The sequence below is a fragment of the Lathamus discolor genome, chromosome 6, assembly GCF_037157495.1.
Source record: "Lathamus discolor isolate bLatDis1 chromosome 6, bLatDis1.hap1, whole genome shotgun sequence".
NCBI classification, from domain to species: domain Eukaryota; kingdom Metazoa; phylum Chordata; class Aves; order Psittaciformes; family Psittacidae; genus Lathamus; species Lathamus discolor.
Window position 1 is genome coordinate 68,868,807 of NC_088889.1, and position 14,343 is coordinate 68,883,149.

Consider the following 14,343-nt stretch of genomic DNA (forward strand, 5'->3'; position numbering starts at 1 on the left):
AGTCTTCACTGGCAAAGGCTCTGACTGCACCACCAGTTCTTAGAAAGTAGATGCAGGGACTGTGAGAATGAAGACCTTGGGCCCACTGTAGGAGAGGATCTGGTTCGAGACCATCTTAAAAATCTGAACGTGCACAAGTCCGTGGGACCTGATGGAATCCATCCGCGGGTCCTGGAGGAGCTGGCGAATGAAGTTGCTAAGCCACTGGCCATCGTATTTGAAAAATCGTGGCAGTCAGGTGAAGTTCCCAACGACTGGAAAAAGGGAAATATAACCCCCATTTTCAAGAAGAGGAAAATGGAAGACCCGGGGAATTACAGACCAGTCAGTCTCACCTCTGTGCCTGGTAAAATCTTGGAGCACATTCTCCTGGAACGCATGCTAAGGCACATGAAAAACAACAAGGTGCTTGGTGACAGCCAGCATGGCTTCACTAAGGGGAAATCCTGCCTGACCAATTTGGTGGCCTTCTATAATGGGGCTACGGAACTGATGGACAAGAGTAAAGCAGTTGATGTCATCTACCTGGACTTGTGCAAAGCGTTTGACACTGTCCCACACGACATCCTTCTCTCTAAATTGGAGAGATACCAATTTGATGGATGGAACACTCAGTGGATAAAGAACTGGCTGGACGGCCGCACACAAACAGTTGTAGTCAATGGCTCGATGTCCGGCTGGAGACCGGTAACGAGTGGTGTCCCTCAGGGATTGGTGTTGGCACCGGTCTTGTTTAACATCTTCATCGCTGACATGGACAGTGGGATTGAGTGCGTCCTCAGCAAGTTTGCCGATGACACCAAGCTGTGTGGTCCGGTTGATACGCTGGAGGAAAGGGATGCCATCCAGAGGGACCTCGACACGCTTGCAAGGTGGGCTGATGCCAACCTTATGAAGTTCAACGACGACAAGTGCAAGGTCCTACACCTGGGTCGGAGCAATCCCAGGCACAGCTACAGATTGGGCAAAGAAGAGATTCAGAGCGGCCCTGCAGAGAAGGACTTGGGGTGCTGGTCGATGAGAAAATTAACATGAGCTGGCAGCGTGCACTCGCAGCCCAGAAAGCCAACTGTATCCTGGCCTGCATCAAAAGGAGCGTGACCAGCAGGTCAAAGGAGGTGATCCTGCCCCTCTACTCTGCTCTCGTGAAACCTCACCTGGAGTATTGTGTGCAGTCCTGGTGTCCTCAACATAAAAAGAACATGGAACTGTTGGAACAAGTCCAGAGGAGGGGCATGAGGATGATCAGGGGACTGGAGCACCTCCCATATGAAGATAGGCTGAGAAAGTTGGGGCTGTTCAGCCTGGAGAAGAGAAGGCTGCATGGAGACCTCAAAGCAGCCTTACAGTACCTGAAGGAGGCCTATAGGGATGCTGGGGAGGGACTCTTCATCAGGGACTGTAGTGACAGGATGAGGGGTTATGGGTTAAAACTTAAACAGGGGAAGTTTAGATTGGATATAAGGAGAAAATTCTTTCCTGTTAGGGTGGTGAGACACTGGAATGGGTTGCCAAGGGAGGTTGTGAGTGCTCCATCCCTGGTGGTGTTCAAGGCCAGGTTGGATGAAGCCTTGGGTGGGATGGTTTAGTGTGAGGTGTCCCTGCCCATGGCAGGGGGGTTGGAACTTGATGATCTTGAGGTCCTTTCCAACCCTAACTATTCTGTGATTCTATGATTCTATAAGTAACGCCCTCGAAAGAAGGTGGGATGGGACAAGCCGGCACTGTCCGGCACAGCACTGAGCATCACTGAGGGGGGTGGAGTGACACCACCTCAGCTTGCACTCAGCAGTCAGTAAGAATATTGTCTTTGGCACTTCATCAGAAACAAAACAGCACACACAGTATGAACACCCACTGACTCTTCCCTTCCTGCAGCAGGCAACAGGCCATGAAACAATGCGGACATTCCTCCCTAGACATCATATATATCCTTCCCTAAAGCAGGACACAGACTGGAAGTCTCCTAGCTGTTGAGGAGAAGGTGGTGAAATAACAAGGTTCATCACAAACCATCTGCGGGACAAATTCTTGCCACCAAAGAAGATTTGATAAGCCGTGCTGTAAACTGGGAGTTGCACTGTCACAGTCAGACAGCACAGCTCCAGGCACTGTGAGCTTTCAAGTCTGGAATCACCAGGTTGACACTGTTCTCAGTTACTCCCTGCCTCCATACCTGGAGTATGATGATAAGGGACTGATCCGCACCACGCTCCTCCAATGAATCCATGCAGATGGGAATATCTGTAAACTCTGTTCCCTTACATAAATGGTGCTCATCAGTGCAATACAATTTGCCTATCTGGGACACAGAAGGAGTTAACCACTTTCCCCTGCTAGAACCCAGGCAGAAACCTCAACAAGTTACTACAAGGACAGAGTAGTAAGAGTTACATACCATAAAATGTAACCAGACTGCTCTCCCTTGGTATTTAGCACCACTTTCACCCATTTTTCTTCTTCAAAGGCTCTTAATGCATGAGAATACATTCTAAATCTAACTGCTTGATGCTTGGCTGTAATGTTACCATTACATAAGTCTACAACAAATACAAGGTTATGTTACTACTGCTACCAAATATATTACAGCCCATTAGAAAACAAAGCAATATAATCACCTCATTCTTACAAAAATAGCTCTGTTCCCTGGAAAGATTGCCTCTAGTTTAGTGATTACATAAATGTGTTCCCAGAGCCGTGTTTGCTTTGGCTTTGATTTCACTTGTGAAAGAAACTCCTCTGGATCTCAGTAAGCACTGATGAAATAACTACTGCTGTTGAGAAAGGAATGTCAGGTTTCTGTAAGAGATTCACTTCCTTATTTATTGTTATTTATCTTTCTAAACATTCTTTAGAGATACCAGTGGATTTCTAGATCTCAGAGACACCAGCACGAGGAAGAGGGGAGGGAAAGGGAAAAGGTGACAAGAGCATTGCTTTTCTCAAATCTTCCATTCACCTGCATTAGCCAAACAATATGATACATTGAAATAACTATATCTATTTTCATTCAGCTAATATCTTACCTTTACAATCCCTTCTCTCTGGTTTTACTAATGGCTAAGGGTGAGTAATGGATTACTGTATCAAAATGAGCAACTCTTTCTTCATGCCGCTATACTGAGAACCATAACATTAACTACCTGGTTCTATGAATGCTTGTCTTAGACCAGCATCCACAATTTCTGCTTCACTGCCCTATTTCTACACCTGATACTCTTACCGTTTGTCTCCTTCTATCTATGTCTTGCACTATTGACTGGCTTACTCTTTCAGATACACACAGATGCTATCTTCAAATGATAAATTGTAGAAGGCTGCCCATAAAATCGATCTGGAATCCCTGAGCCCACGGCTACCTTTTATTGTGGCATTTTGAAGGACATTGTGTATCTCTGAAAAATTAAGTGCTGATGAAAACTGTAGGTTTGGTTGGGTTTTTTTATGGGGTGGTGTCTTCACCATATCTTAAAAAAAAAAAAAAAAAAAAAAAAGTTCCAGGAAAACTACTTTTCTTGTATTTTATAATGACTTGTAATATATACTGTTATAACAAGTGAGACAGGTGATATGTTAGTAGCAGGAAATCATACAAAATTAATACTCCACCATTTTCACACTCAAGTAATTTGTTCACTCAAGGACCATTTATGCAGTGCAAAGCAGCACAGAGATAATGGAAAAATCTTGTCCCACGCTGGCAAACACTCACTGTCCCACAAGTTCCCTACTTATGGCCTTCACAACAATATTTGCATTTTCCTAAATGTTCTCTCTTAACATCTTTTCAACCATTCATTATTTATCCATTTGCATCAAATCCTGTTCCTCTACCTAACTCTGCTGAAAAATCCACATGGAAGAACTGGACTTAAAGGGACAGACTCCTCACCATTGCAAAGTTGGCAACTACGCCTCTCCAAAGCCACTCAAGCCAAACCAGGTGGTTTCTCATGATAGAGGATTTACTGATTTTGTCTTCATGGGTCCAGATTATTCCCTGTTAATTGGGTTCCACAGAGGTTTAGAGAGAAACATCTTATTCAAATAAGAAAATTATAGAATACTGCAAAACAGTTCCTTTCCTAGCATCCCTCTAAGCCATGCTGAGCACCTTTCTTTGTTCAACATCCCTGCCACACAATCTAGTCTTATTGTCTGTGCCTTTTTAAATTTAACCTAAAATCTAGAAATAAATAAAATGAACATCAGCATAAGAAAACTGCCTCATTTTAGATACTGTAAATAGTTTTTCCCTATCAACACAACCTTAATTGACATAATAGAAGACTGCAGGATGCATTTCTCATCCCAGCAAATATGGTAATCAGGTGCGATTTTTTTCAGTACCCACAAGTTACTGAAAGAGGCATTTCTGGTTTGGAGACTTCAACAATCCAGCATTCCTTAGGCACAACTGAGTTAAAGAAGCAGAACAGTAAGAGGGGGCAGGGAGGCAATCCAACAGGTGGTCATAAAAATATTCTTTACCTGCACACCTAACTCCTGCCTCAACACATGATGAAATATAGATTAAAATCTATAGATATTTAATAGATAATCTAATAGATGAAAATCTATTTTAATTGGTTTGCTTTTGGCTATGTAATTGAACTGGTAATTTAATGGTTTCCCCTTTGATAAAACAGTCAAAGTGTAGCTGCAGTTAAATACATACATAAATAAATTGCAACATTCAGGTCCTTACTATTTCATTTTAATTACTAATTGCATCCAAATTACTACATCCACTATCATCATCATAAAGACTATCAACGATGTCTTTACTCACATTCCCACTATCAGTATCAGCTACTAAGGAATTCATTTACACACATTCCCTCAAGTACCACCAAGACCAGTGGTCAGAGCACAAAGAAAGGAGGGAGCAGAGAAATACTGACCCAATCCTCCTTGGTCATGAAAGCTCACTGTGAGCTGTCTGCTGTGTGTTTGATGTTTTAATAGCAGATCTTGAATGGGCACATGCCCTCCTGCCAAGAGCCTTACTGCAAACAAGCAGTAAGCACTCCAACCTGTGGGAGTGGAGCTCAGGAACAGAGGCAGAATTATGTTGTTATTCATGACAGTAAATCACTCTTTTATTGCCAGCAGCAGCATGTGCATTTCAGAGTAGGGTTGTGCAGTGGCAGAAGAATACATCTGGTTAAAGAAATCCTTGTGCAAATTCAGAGAAAGACACTCTGAGTTCAGTGGGCTTTGAACCAATCTACTGAACAGTGTGTGTATATGTAAGCATCCAATGTATTAGCACACTGCAGAAGGAGATGAATCAACAAATATCTCCTGAACTGAAGGAGAAAGAAAAGGAGAGTTGAACCAGCACTACTGGTTTCAAATGTTACACTCTGTCTCAATTTTTTAAGCTAGATTAAGTGTTGTTTTAAACAAAATAGTAACTTTTAGATTGTTGTTGATGAAAGCTGCCTGGGTTTTGTCCCTGGAGAGAACCATTATGAAAACAATGTGAGCTTTGGATGGAGACTTCTATAGATACCTACAATGCATTTTCACCATCTCTATCAAGAAGCAGAATTCCAGCCTGATTTCATTGGTCATTCTACAGTAACTATGAAAAACATAAAGATAGTAGAAACAGACAAGTGTGGATATAAAGTCAATCCCCAAAATCAGTGCAAAAGAATCTCCATCTCCAATGGTTTCCAATCCTTTTTCTTCCCTCCATCTGCATTTCAAGCTACTGTTCTTTTTTTCTTAACAGCACTGTAAACTAGTCCCACTGTAACACACAGCATGAAGTCACTCCCACAGCACAGCCAGACAGGACACAAAGTGCTTTAAGAAAACATACATTCATTGCTGCAGACTTCTAAAAACATGGAAGCTGATGGCTGTCGAAGTAAAGCTACTCCACACAGAACACCTGCAATTATAAAGACCCGATTCTGAAGTGTACCTGAGATGGGCTTTCTTCACACATTTCTCATTTCTGTTACTGAAAAATAATCCAAGCATACAAAGCCCATGCCAATGCAAAACAACATGTCTATACCAGCATATAACAGTGAACACTGATTTGTAGCTGCAAAGAACAGAGAGAGCCAGCAGGCAGTGATGGGACCAAGGATCCTGGCTGCTGCAGATTATTCCATGCGCCTTGAAGCCTGGACAAAAGGTTAAATGAAACCCAAACCAAAACACTTCTTACCTTAGCAAATTCCTGGATTGAGGCATACAGTTCCAATAATCATATGTCTGTTCACATGTCACTGCCCTGGGTATCCTTTAACTTTCCTGGACTGCTATGTTGTCTAACTGCTACTGCTGGATAACATCTATCAAAACATGTCCCTTCCTAGCTAGTCTACCACTGGACAACCACCACTTGCAATGAGCTTTCAGCAACAGGGCGAACAGACACCCAGTTAACTCACCAGCACCTAGAAAACACTGAGCAGCAAGGCAGGCACAGGAATAGAGAACAACCTCTAACACAGATGCATCCCTGAACTGCAGCAAAGAATGGCCTCCCTAAAGGTGCAGATGAACACCATGAAAACCTCTTCTTCACTTACAAAAGGAGTAACAGCACTTTTAGTACTGGTGTAAAGAGAAGTGAAGAGAGAAGCCATTGTCTCAATCCTCATTCTCAGTGTGTGCCCCTTGATGGAAAGGAGAGGGCACATGTCAAAACTGGTTCAGAATAACAATGCTAACAGAAAAAGAGAAGTTTCTTTAATATTTGGGGAAAAAATAGTAGATTAAACTGATATAGAGCGGGAAGTAAGAGACTAGATGTTCAGATAACAATTCAAGGAGTATGTACGTGACAACATGGAGCAAACACATTGGAGCAGGGGGGAGAGTGTGAGGCGTCCTCCCCCTGAGGAGGAAGGAGTGGCAGATACAGCCTGCGATGAACCAACCACAACCCCATTCCCCATCCCCCTGCGCTGCTCCAAGGCAGGAGGTAGAAGAATCATGAGTGAAGTTGAGCCCTGGAAGAAGGGAGGGGTGGGGTAAGGTGGTTTTCCGATTTGTCTTTATCTCTCATCATCCTGCTCTGATTTCATTGGCAATAAATTAAATGAGTTTCCTTAAGTCGAGTCTTCTCTGCCCACAATGCTAACTGGTGAGTGATCTCCATGTCCTTATCTTAACCCACGAGCAATTCTTTGCATGTTCTCCCCCAGCTTGTTGAGGAGGGGGTGATACAGCAGCTTGGTGGGTACCTGGCAGCTGCCCACAGTCAACACACTTCATTTACTTGTCATTTCAGACTAAGAACTTTATATCCTTTAGCCTGTGAAAAAGCAATCTAAGTACTTATGTCACTATGTTTGTGATCCCTTAAGTACTAAAGAGTGAAGAATCAGAGACCCATTGAAGATGGAAAGGCAAAACGAGGATTTTTCAAGTTTCCACTCTATTTAGTCCTCTAAGAATGATGCTAATAACTAATTTTAGCAGCTGATAGGTGCAATTTTAATTAGTTGGGCATCAGTTTTCATTAAGGCAAGTGATGTACTGAAACCCTATAGAGTAATAAAACCATCATTTAACACAACCTCCAGCCATTTTGAAGCAATTCCCTTGACATTCTATTAAATCGAAGAAAAGGTGTGACTACTGTATCTAGACTGCATCCATAGCTTTGGGTATAATAAATCTCAAGGAAAAATTAGTAATGCACAAGAACAAGATCTGTACACAGAGCACATGCTGCTCTCTCACAAAACATTGATACTCAAGATGAAAAAATATATCTTTTTTTTTAAGTCATCCCCATTCTTCCAATCAAAACCAGCTTCTTGTCCTCCTGCAGTGCTTTCACAAACTCAGATAGAAATAAGTGAAATCATCTGGAGACACAACAGACTGATCAATCCCATGGTCTAACAAAGATGAAGATATAGATACATTTCTCCTTAAAAGTCTATTTCTATTTACCTTCCAGTTTTTCAGAAATCTTAACAACTTTGTTCCTTAGTTCTACCTCTCGTTATCTTGGCAGCCCTATAACACTTCCTTTGTCTAGTCCACAGTCCTGAATTCACAAAAAGCTGACTGCTCATGCACATATCTGAAGACAGTTATGTTCATTCTACCCCTTCAACCAAGCTGCACGCATCTCTCTTCTGGTCTTGCCTCATAAATCAGTTCCTACAACCCCTTCATCATTTTTACAGACTTTCTGAATAGCTTTCTATTTATTAATTTTAAATTATCTAACTGCATGTGCCATTTGCCTCAATACATCACACGCTCTGAACTCTGCTTCTGAATCCTCACAAAGATTTTGGGAAGGGTAAAATCATATGCTGCTTTGACCTTGGAAAATTATCCCAAAACCAGATTGTGCTAAAGGAGTTTTAGAGAAAAAATGAAGGAAAAAATATTATACAGGAATAGTGAAATCACTGTGCTTAAATAATTCTGAGGTTTACACAGGGGCGTAACGACCTCCTAGCCAAAGGAAGATTGACATGAATGTTTTATAAATGTAATTATATAGCATTTTACTTGCACTGATTCTGGGTTATACAAAACTTCTTAATGTTTTCCAACTCGGTACCAGCCTCTTCTGCTCTGATAAACACCCCATAAATCTGCTAATACCTAAAACACAAGTGTGGGAAAATTACTGGGGCGGGGGGGGCGGAATTAGAGACAGTTGCTGTCTAACAGAAGTTGTAGCATTACAGAAACATTTTTAGGGTGAAATGCAGTTGCCACTTTCAGGACAGTTGGCATGCACAGCATCTACTCCACCACAGCTCTGCAAGCAGCACAACCTGCTCTCCTAGAGGACCAATGGAGGATGGAGTGGAGCAGAGGCACTGCAGCCAGGCTCTGTTGTACTCCCTGCAGGTCTGGGAACTTGATGATACCACACTTCCCTTAGGTGAACCTTGCTCGCTATAATTTCATTGTAATACTAACGCACACCTCTAACACAAAGTCACCCGCCTCCAAGGTGCAACCACTTCTCACTAAGCATTCACTCTGCACTTTATCAGCTGTATCTTTAAGAGACAAGTGAGAGAATTTTACACCAGTCAATAATAAAAGAATGTATGTCTAGAATCACTCAAGTTCCACCTGAGAGTAAAGTATAAAAGTGAATGAGAGACAGGGCAAAGACAGGGACAACTCCATTGTAAGTGCTGGGGTCAGTGGAGGGGCTGAAGCCATCTTCTCCCCCATAGGGATGCCCATTGGGTAAGAGCTTTATCTTATGCAGGCTAAATGCTCAACTCACGCCAACTCTTCTTAGTGATTATTGCTGAGGTGAGCAGCTCGAGGGAGGACGCCTTCAACACCGGAGCAGGGGGAAGCTCAGGGTGCAGGAGCCTCAACTCAGAGCGGCGGGAGCCACCGAGGGAGCCTGAGCTCCTGGCCAGCCCTTGCCCGGGACCCCGCAGCTCCGCTGACAGCAGGGACTCACGGGGGGGAGCCAGGAGGAGCAGCACCAGCCCCGACTGGGTGAAAACCTGCCCCAGGGAGCGCGAGCGGCCAGGAGCGCGGCGCGGCGGTTTGGGCGGGCAGGCGAGCGGCACGGTGAGCGCCCGCCGTGTGACCGGGGCCCGGCCTGGGAGCTCTGCTCTGGCTGCCCCGGCGGTGCCAGCGTAGGCACCCGGACAGAGCCGATGAGAGGGGAGGCTGCAGCGCACAGCTCGGAGTGCAGAGGGTGCCTGCACTGCTCTGGAGAGGCGAGGGGGCACAATGGGCAGGGCTGCACTCGGTGCTCCCTGGTGCAGGTCCTGCTGCAGCAGTCATACAGACAGCAGTAGCCTGGAGAACATAAGGACTACAGAGTCCTGGGTGAGGTGATTAGGGTCTCTGGAGCTCAGACAGTCTTTTCATCAATTCTCCAGGATAAAGGGGAGGACCTTAAGAAGGCTAGGCAGATTTGGCAGGTTAATAAATGGTTAGAACAGTGGTGCCATAGTCAGGGGTTTGGGTATCTAGAACATGGGACTCAGTTTGGGAAGCCAGGTCTGCTGAGAGCTTGTGAAGCTGGTCCGACAAGAGTGGTTTTGGTAGGAGTCTTGCTAGGCTGGTCAAGGAAGCTTTAAACTAGATGTGTTGGGGGAGGGGGGCATCATTCCATCACAACACTCCCAGTCAGTTGCCAGCAGCTATAATAAATGCTTGGAGCAGTGTAGAGATACTTCAGCTGCCTTAGCCAACGAGCTGGCTTCATTTGGAGCTCGGCGCAGATGCCTCCATACAAACACCCGTAGTATGGGGAACAAACAAGAGGAATTACAGATGTGTGAATATCCATGGGGGTATGATATAACAGGCATCACAGAAACATGGTGGGATGGCTCCTATGACGGGAGTGTTGGAATGAAAGGTTACACACTCTTTAGAAAAGACAGGCCCGGCAGGCGGGGAGGGGGAGTTGCCCTTTATGTTAGGGATAGGCTGGAGAGTATGGAACTCTGTCTGGGGGCAGGTGAGCAGTTAACAGACAGCTTGTGGGTCAGGGTCAAAGGGAGAACAGCTATGGGGGACATTACTGTGGGGTCCTGTTAAAGTCCACCTGATCAAGAGGAATCTGTGAATGAAGCACTCTATAGACAGATAGGAACAGCCTCATGCTCACAGGCCCTTGTCCTCATGGGGGATTTCAACCACCCTGATACCTGTCAGAGGGACGGTATGGCCCGGCACAAGCAATCCAGTAGGTTTCTCAATTGTGTGGAAGACAACTTCCTTCTGCAAGTAACAGAGGAGCCGACAAGGAGAGGTGCCATGCTTGACTTCGTGCTCACCAGTAGGGAAGGGCTCGTTGAGAATGTGACGCTCCAGTGCAGCCTTGGTTGTAGCGATCATGAGATGGTCAAGTTCGAGATCCCCAGGACAGTGAGAAGAGCGTTCAGCAAACTCACTGCCTGGGACTTCAAGAGAGCAGACTTTGGCCTCTTCAGGAACCTGCTTAGTAAGGTTCCATGGGATATAGCCCTGGAGGGCAGGGGGGCCCAAGACTCTTGGTTGCTATTCAAGGATCACTTGCTACAAGCTCAGGAGTGCTGCATCCCAACTAGAAGGAAGTGCAGCAGGAGGGCCAGGAGACCTCCTTGGATGGATAAGGAGCTGCTGAGGAAAATTCAAAGGAAAAAAGAGGCTTGTAAAAGGTGGAAGCAAGGAGAGGCGGCCTAGGAAGAATACAGGGATGCTGTCTGGGAAGCTAGGGACCAGGTTAGGAAAGCTAAGGACCAGTTAGAATTAAACTTGGATAGGGATGTGAAAGATAACAGGGAGGGATCCTATAGGTACATTGCGAATAAAAGACAGACTAGGGACAACATGGGCCCTCTCCAGAAGCTACCAGGAGAACTGGCTACCCTGGATTTGGAGAAGGCTGAGTTTCTTAGTGACTTCTTTGACTTCAGGGAAGTTGCGAATGCTCCATACCTGGCAGTGTTCAAGGCCACGTTGGACAAAGGCTTGGGTGACACAGTTTAGTGTGAGGTGTCCCTGCCCATGGCAGGGGGGTTGGAACTAGATGACCTCAAGGTCCTTTTCAACCCTAACTAGTCTAGTTTAGTCCAGTCCACTCCAGTCCAGTCCAGCTGTCCATCACTTCAAGCTTGGTTTTGTAGACAGTCCCTGTCACCAGCAATCCACAAACCTTATCTTGTATTTTGTATAATGAAAGACTTCGGCTGAAGTCCTTTTTGTGTAAGTCTCTGGAGACCTGAATATTTGAAATCATGGATTTGGCTTGGTGATGCTATCAGTGCAGGTCCCTGAACAGACCAGATGAATCACCCCCGACTTGGTGGGCTGTCCAGCAGGGTCCTCATACTGGGACACAGACAGGCTGGTCAGGCACGAGAGTCTCGTCTCTCCTGGGACACTGCAGACTGGTAAAATATAAACAGTTCCAGGAAACCCCCCTTGTAATGTGACAGTGTTGGCGTGTGGGACAAATCTGGACAAGAAGGTGCAAGCACTACACAATCCTTAGACATGATCAAGTCTGTCACTAGGATTGGATCCAGTGACATCAGCCCTTCTTATGTCTGAGGAAAGCAAGGAGGTCCTTTCTGACCCAACAGGAGGGTTTCCCCAACACATCTTGTCCACCGGCCTAAGGTGACCACCAGTTCTGTGACAACAAGGAAGACACATCATCCCAAGGACACCGGGTAGAGGATATTCACCTAGCCTCAAGGACTCAGCTCATGAGGTGAACTAGAACGTCTGCGCAGCAGGTGATAGCAAACCCAGACAGCTGAGATCTGTACTATTTTAAAAACTGGGGCACACACACATATTCATATATACATGAATTAAAACAACGCTCAGTTCCCAAGACAGTTGCAGGAGGGGCTATGTGTTCATTTAAATAAAGACATCCTTTCATACACTAAACCCTCAAGACTCCATCTGGGCATCCTAAACAGAGACATATAATTAAAGGGACATCACACACTGCAATTTGTTCAGTAATCAGGAACAAAAGGTAAGCACTAACACAAAGTAAATAAAAACTCAAAAGCACCCATCTTTACTCAGTCACAGGGAATTTTAAGACTTCACTAGTAAATGCTAAGAGCACATGCAGGGTATTATTACCCATATGCTAAAATCCATCTTTGGTTTTAAGTCAGCAAATTAATTTGTTGCAGTATCACATATTAAAACAGCTGATTAGCCATGTTGTTGATATAATAATAAAATATTTGAATAAGAATTCCAATATCTACTCCCAGATGAACAGCTTGTCTCCGAGGTGACCAAAGTGGATCAGATTCCTTAGCAAATTTTCCTCAGGTATAGCAAACCTAGTGCTACTTCAAAACCAGAAATCCTTCCTCTCCTCTCCACATCTCTCCATTGCTGCTCCTATTTATATATTGATTTTGTAGCTCTCTTGCTGTTTGCTCTGATGGGAAAACTGTTCCTAGTTTTGAGTACAAACTGCACTGGTTGATATTTTTGCAGAGTTGCAATTCATCAATCTTACTTTAACTTGCCAATTTACTTAATGCCCATGTAAATAGATCCTGAGAATTGACATCTAACGACCAACCCGTAAGACCCAGACATCTTGAACACACAGAGGAATTGGTTGTAGAGTAGCTATTGATACAGGCTGATGTGCAACATGAAGAAACATATATTCGCTGACTGCTAGACTTCTGAATTAGCCACAAACCACAGAAGACACATTTCTGAACTGAAAAGCAGTTTCGACAGACAGAATTCTATTCATTTCAGGGGACAGAATTTTAAGCAGTTTTGTCTGTGCAGGTGAAAAGAAGAATAGGGAGCAGCAGAGCACTCAGGCCTGTCCTGTCAAGGCACACAGCTAGCTGCAGACCAAAGCTATGCTGTCCTTCACAAAGACAGAGGCTTTCCAGCCTGGCAGCTTCCATCCACTTGGATTGGTCTACCCACCCAGCTATAAACATCAGCAGGGCATTGTACCCAGACAACCATCCTCTACAGTGCATTACACAGAGAAAGTAAAGTCCTGATGCCCACAGTCTGGGTTTGGATGCCTTAGTTATACTTGTAAATATCAATTCATCTTATTGCATTGTTAGAGAACAGAATGACACAATTCAAAGATCATCTGGTTCTGTGCTGTGAGCCTACCGTTGTCCCAAACAGCAAACACAGCAAAACCCAAGAGCATGTAAGTCAGCAGTGTAATAACAAACCCACAGGACTCCACAACCACATTTCAACAATGAATACGTGAGCTGTCAACTTGACTGCCATTGCTTCCTATGTTGGTCACAGCAGTTGGCTTTGATGTTCTGTTCAGCCTGAAGCAAGAGGAGGAACATGGCCATATCTGCCCTTATCATCCACATCCTCATTTTCCCAGCTTTGAAGAGCACTGAGGTCACCATGGCAGGAGGCTGCAGACCACCGAATTCCTATGGAAATGAGCCACCGGGACTAGCTCAAGTTAATGTGGTGTCTCACATAGTCCAGAAGTAAATCAGGCTACCTCATTCCAAATTCAAGAGACAGAAAATGCAACCTACAAATTATCATATAGTTGCTTCAGAAATCAGTTTGTAAGTCTTCCCTGATTTCTGACAGTAGCCCAGCCTATCACCATGGATTGGAAAAGCAGGTTTTAAAACCAGACTGTCATTGTCCCTGTGTCTTAAACCTAGAGCTCAAAGAGGTACACTACCTGCGAGATCTCAGAAGAAGAGACGACTTCTGAAAGCACTTCAACAAACAGGTTCTACACTGTGAAATTATTTCACACGCAGTGAACAGTCCTTTGGTAAAGTGTATTTGCCTCAGTGTTCAGATGCCATTCTCCCCTTAAAACTCTGAAAGAAAAGTGCCTCCAAGAGAAAAAAAGCAGCCAAGACT

At 44.5% G+C, this 14,343-nt stretch overlaps 1 protein-coding gene across 5 annotated transcripts in view; it reads right to left on the reverse strand.

Moving 5' to 3' along the window:
• NELL1 (neural EGFL like 1) overlaps positions 1–14,343 on the reverse strand; it is a 306,821-nt gene that overhangs the window by 168,658 nt on the left and 123,820 nt on the right. The window lies entirely within an intron of this gene.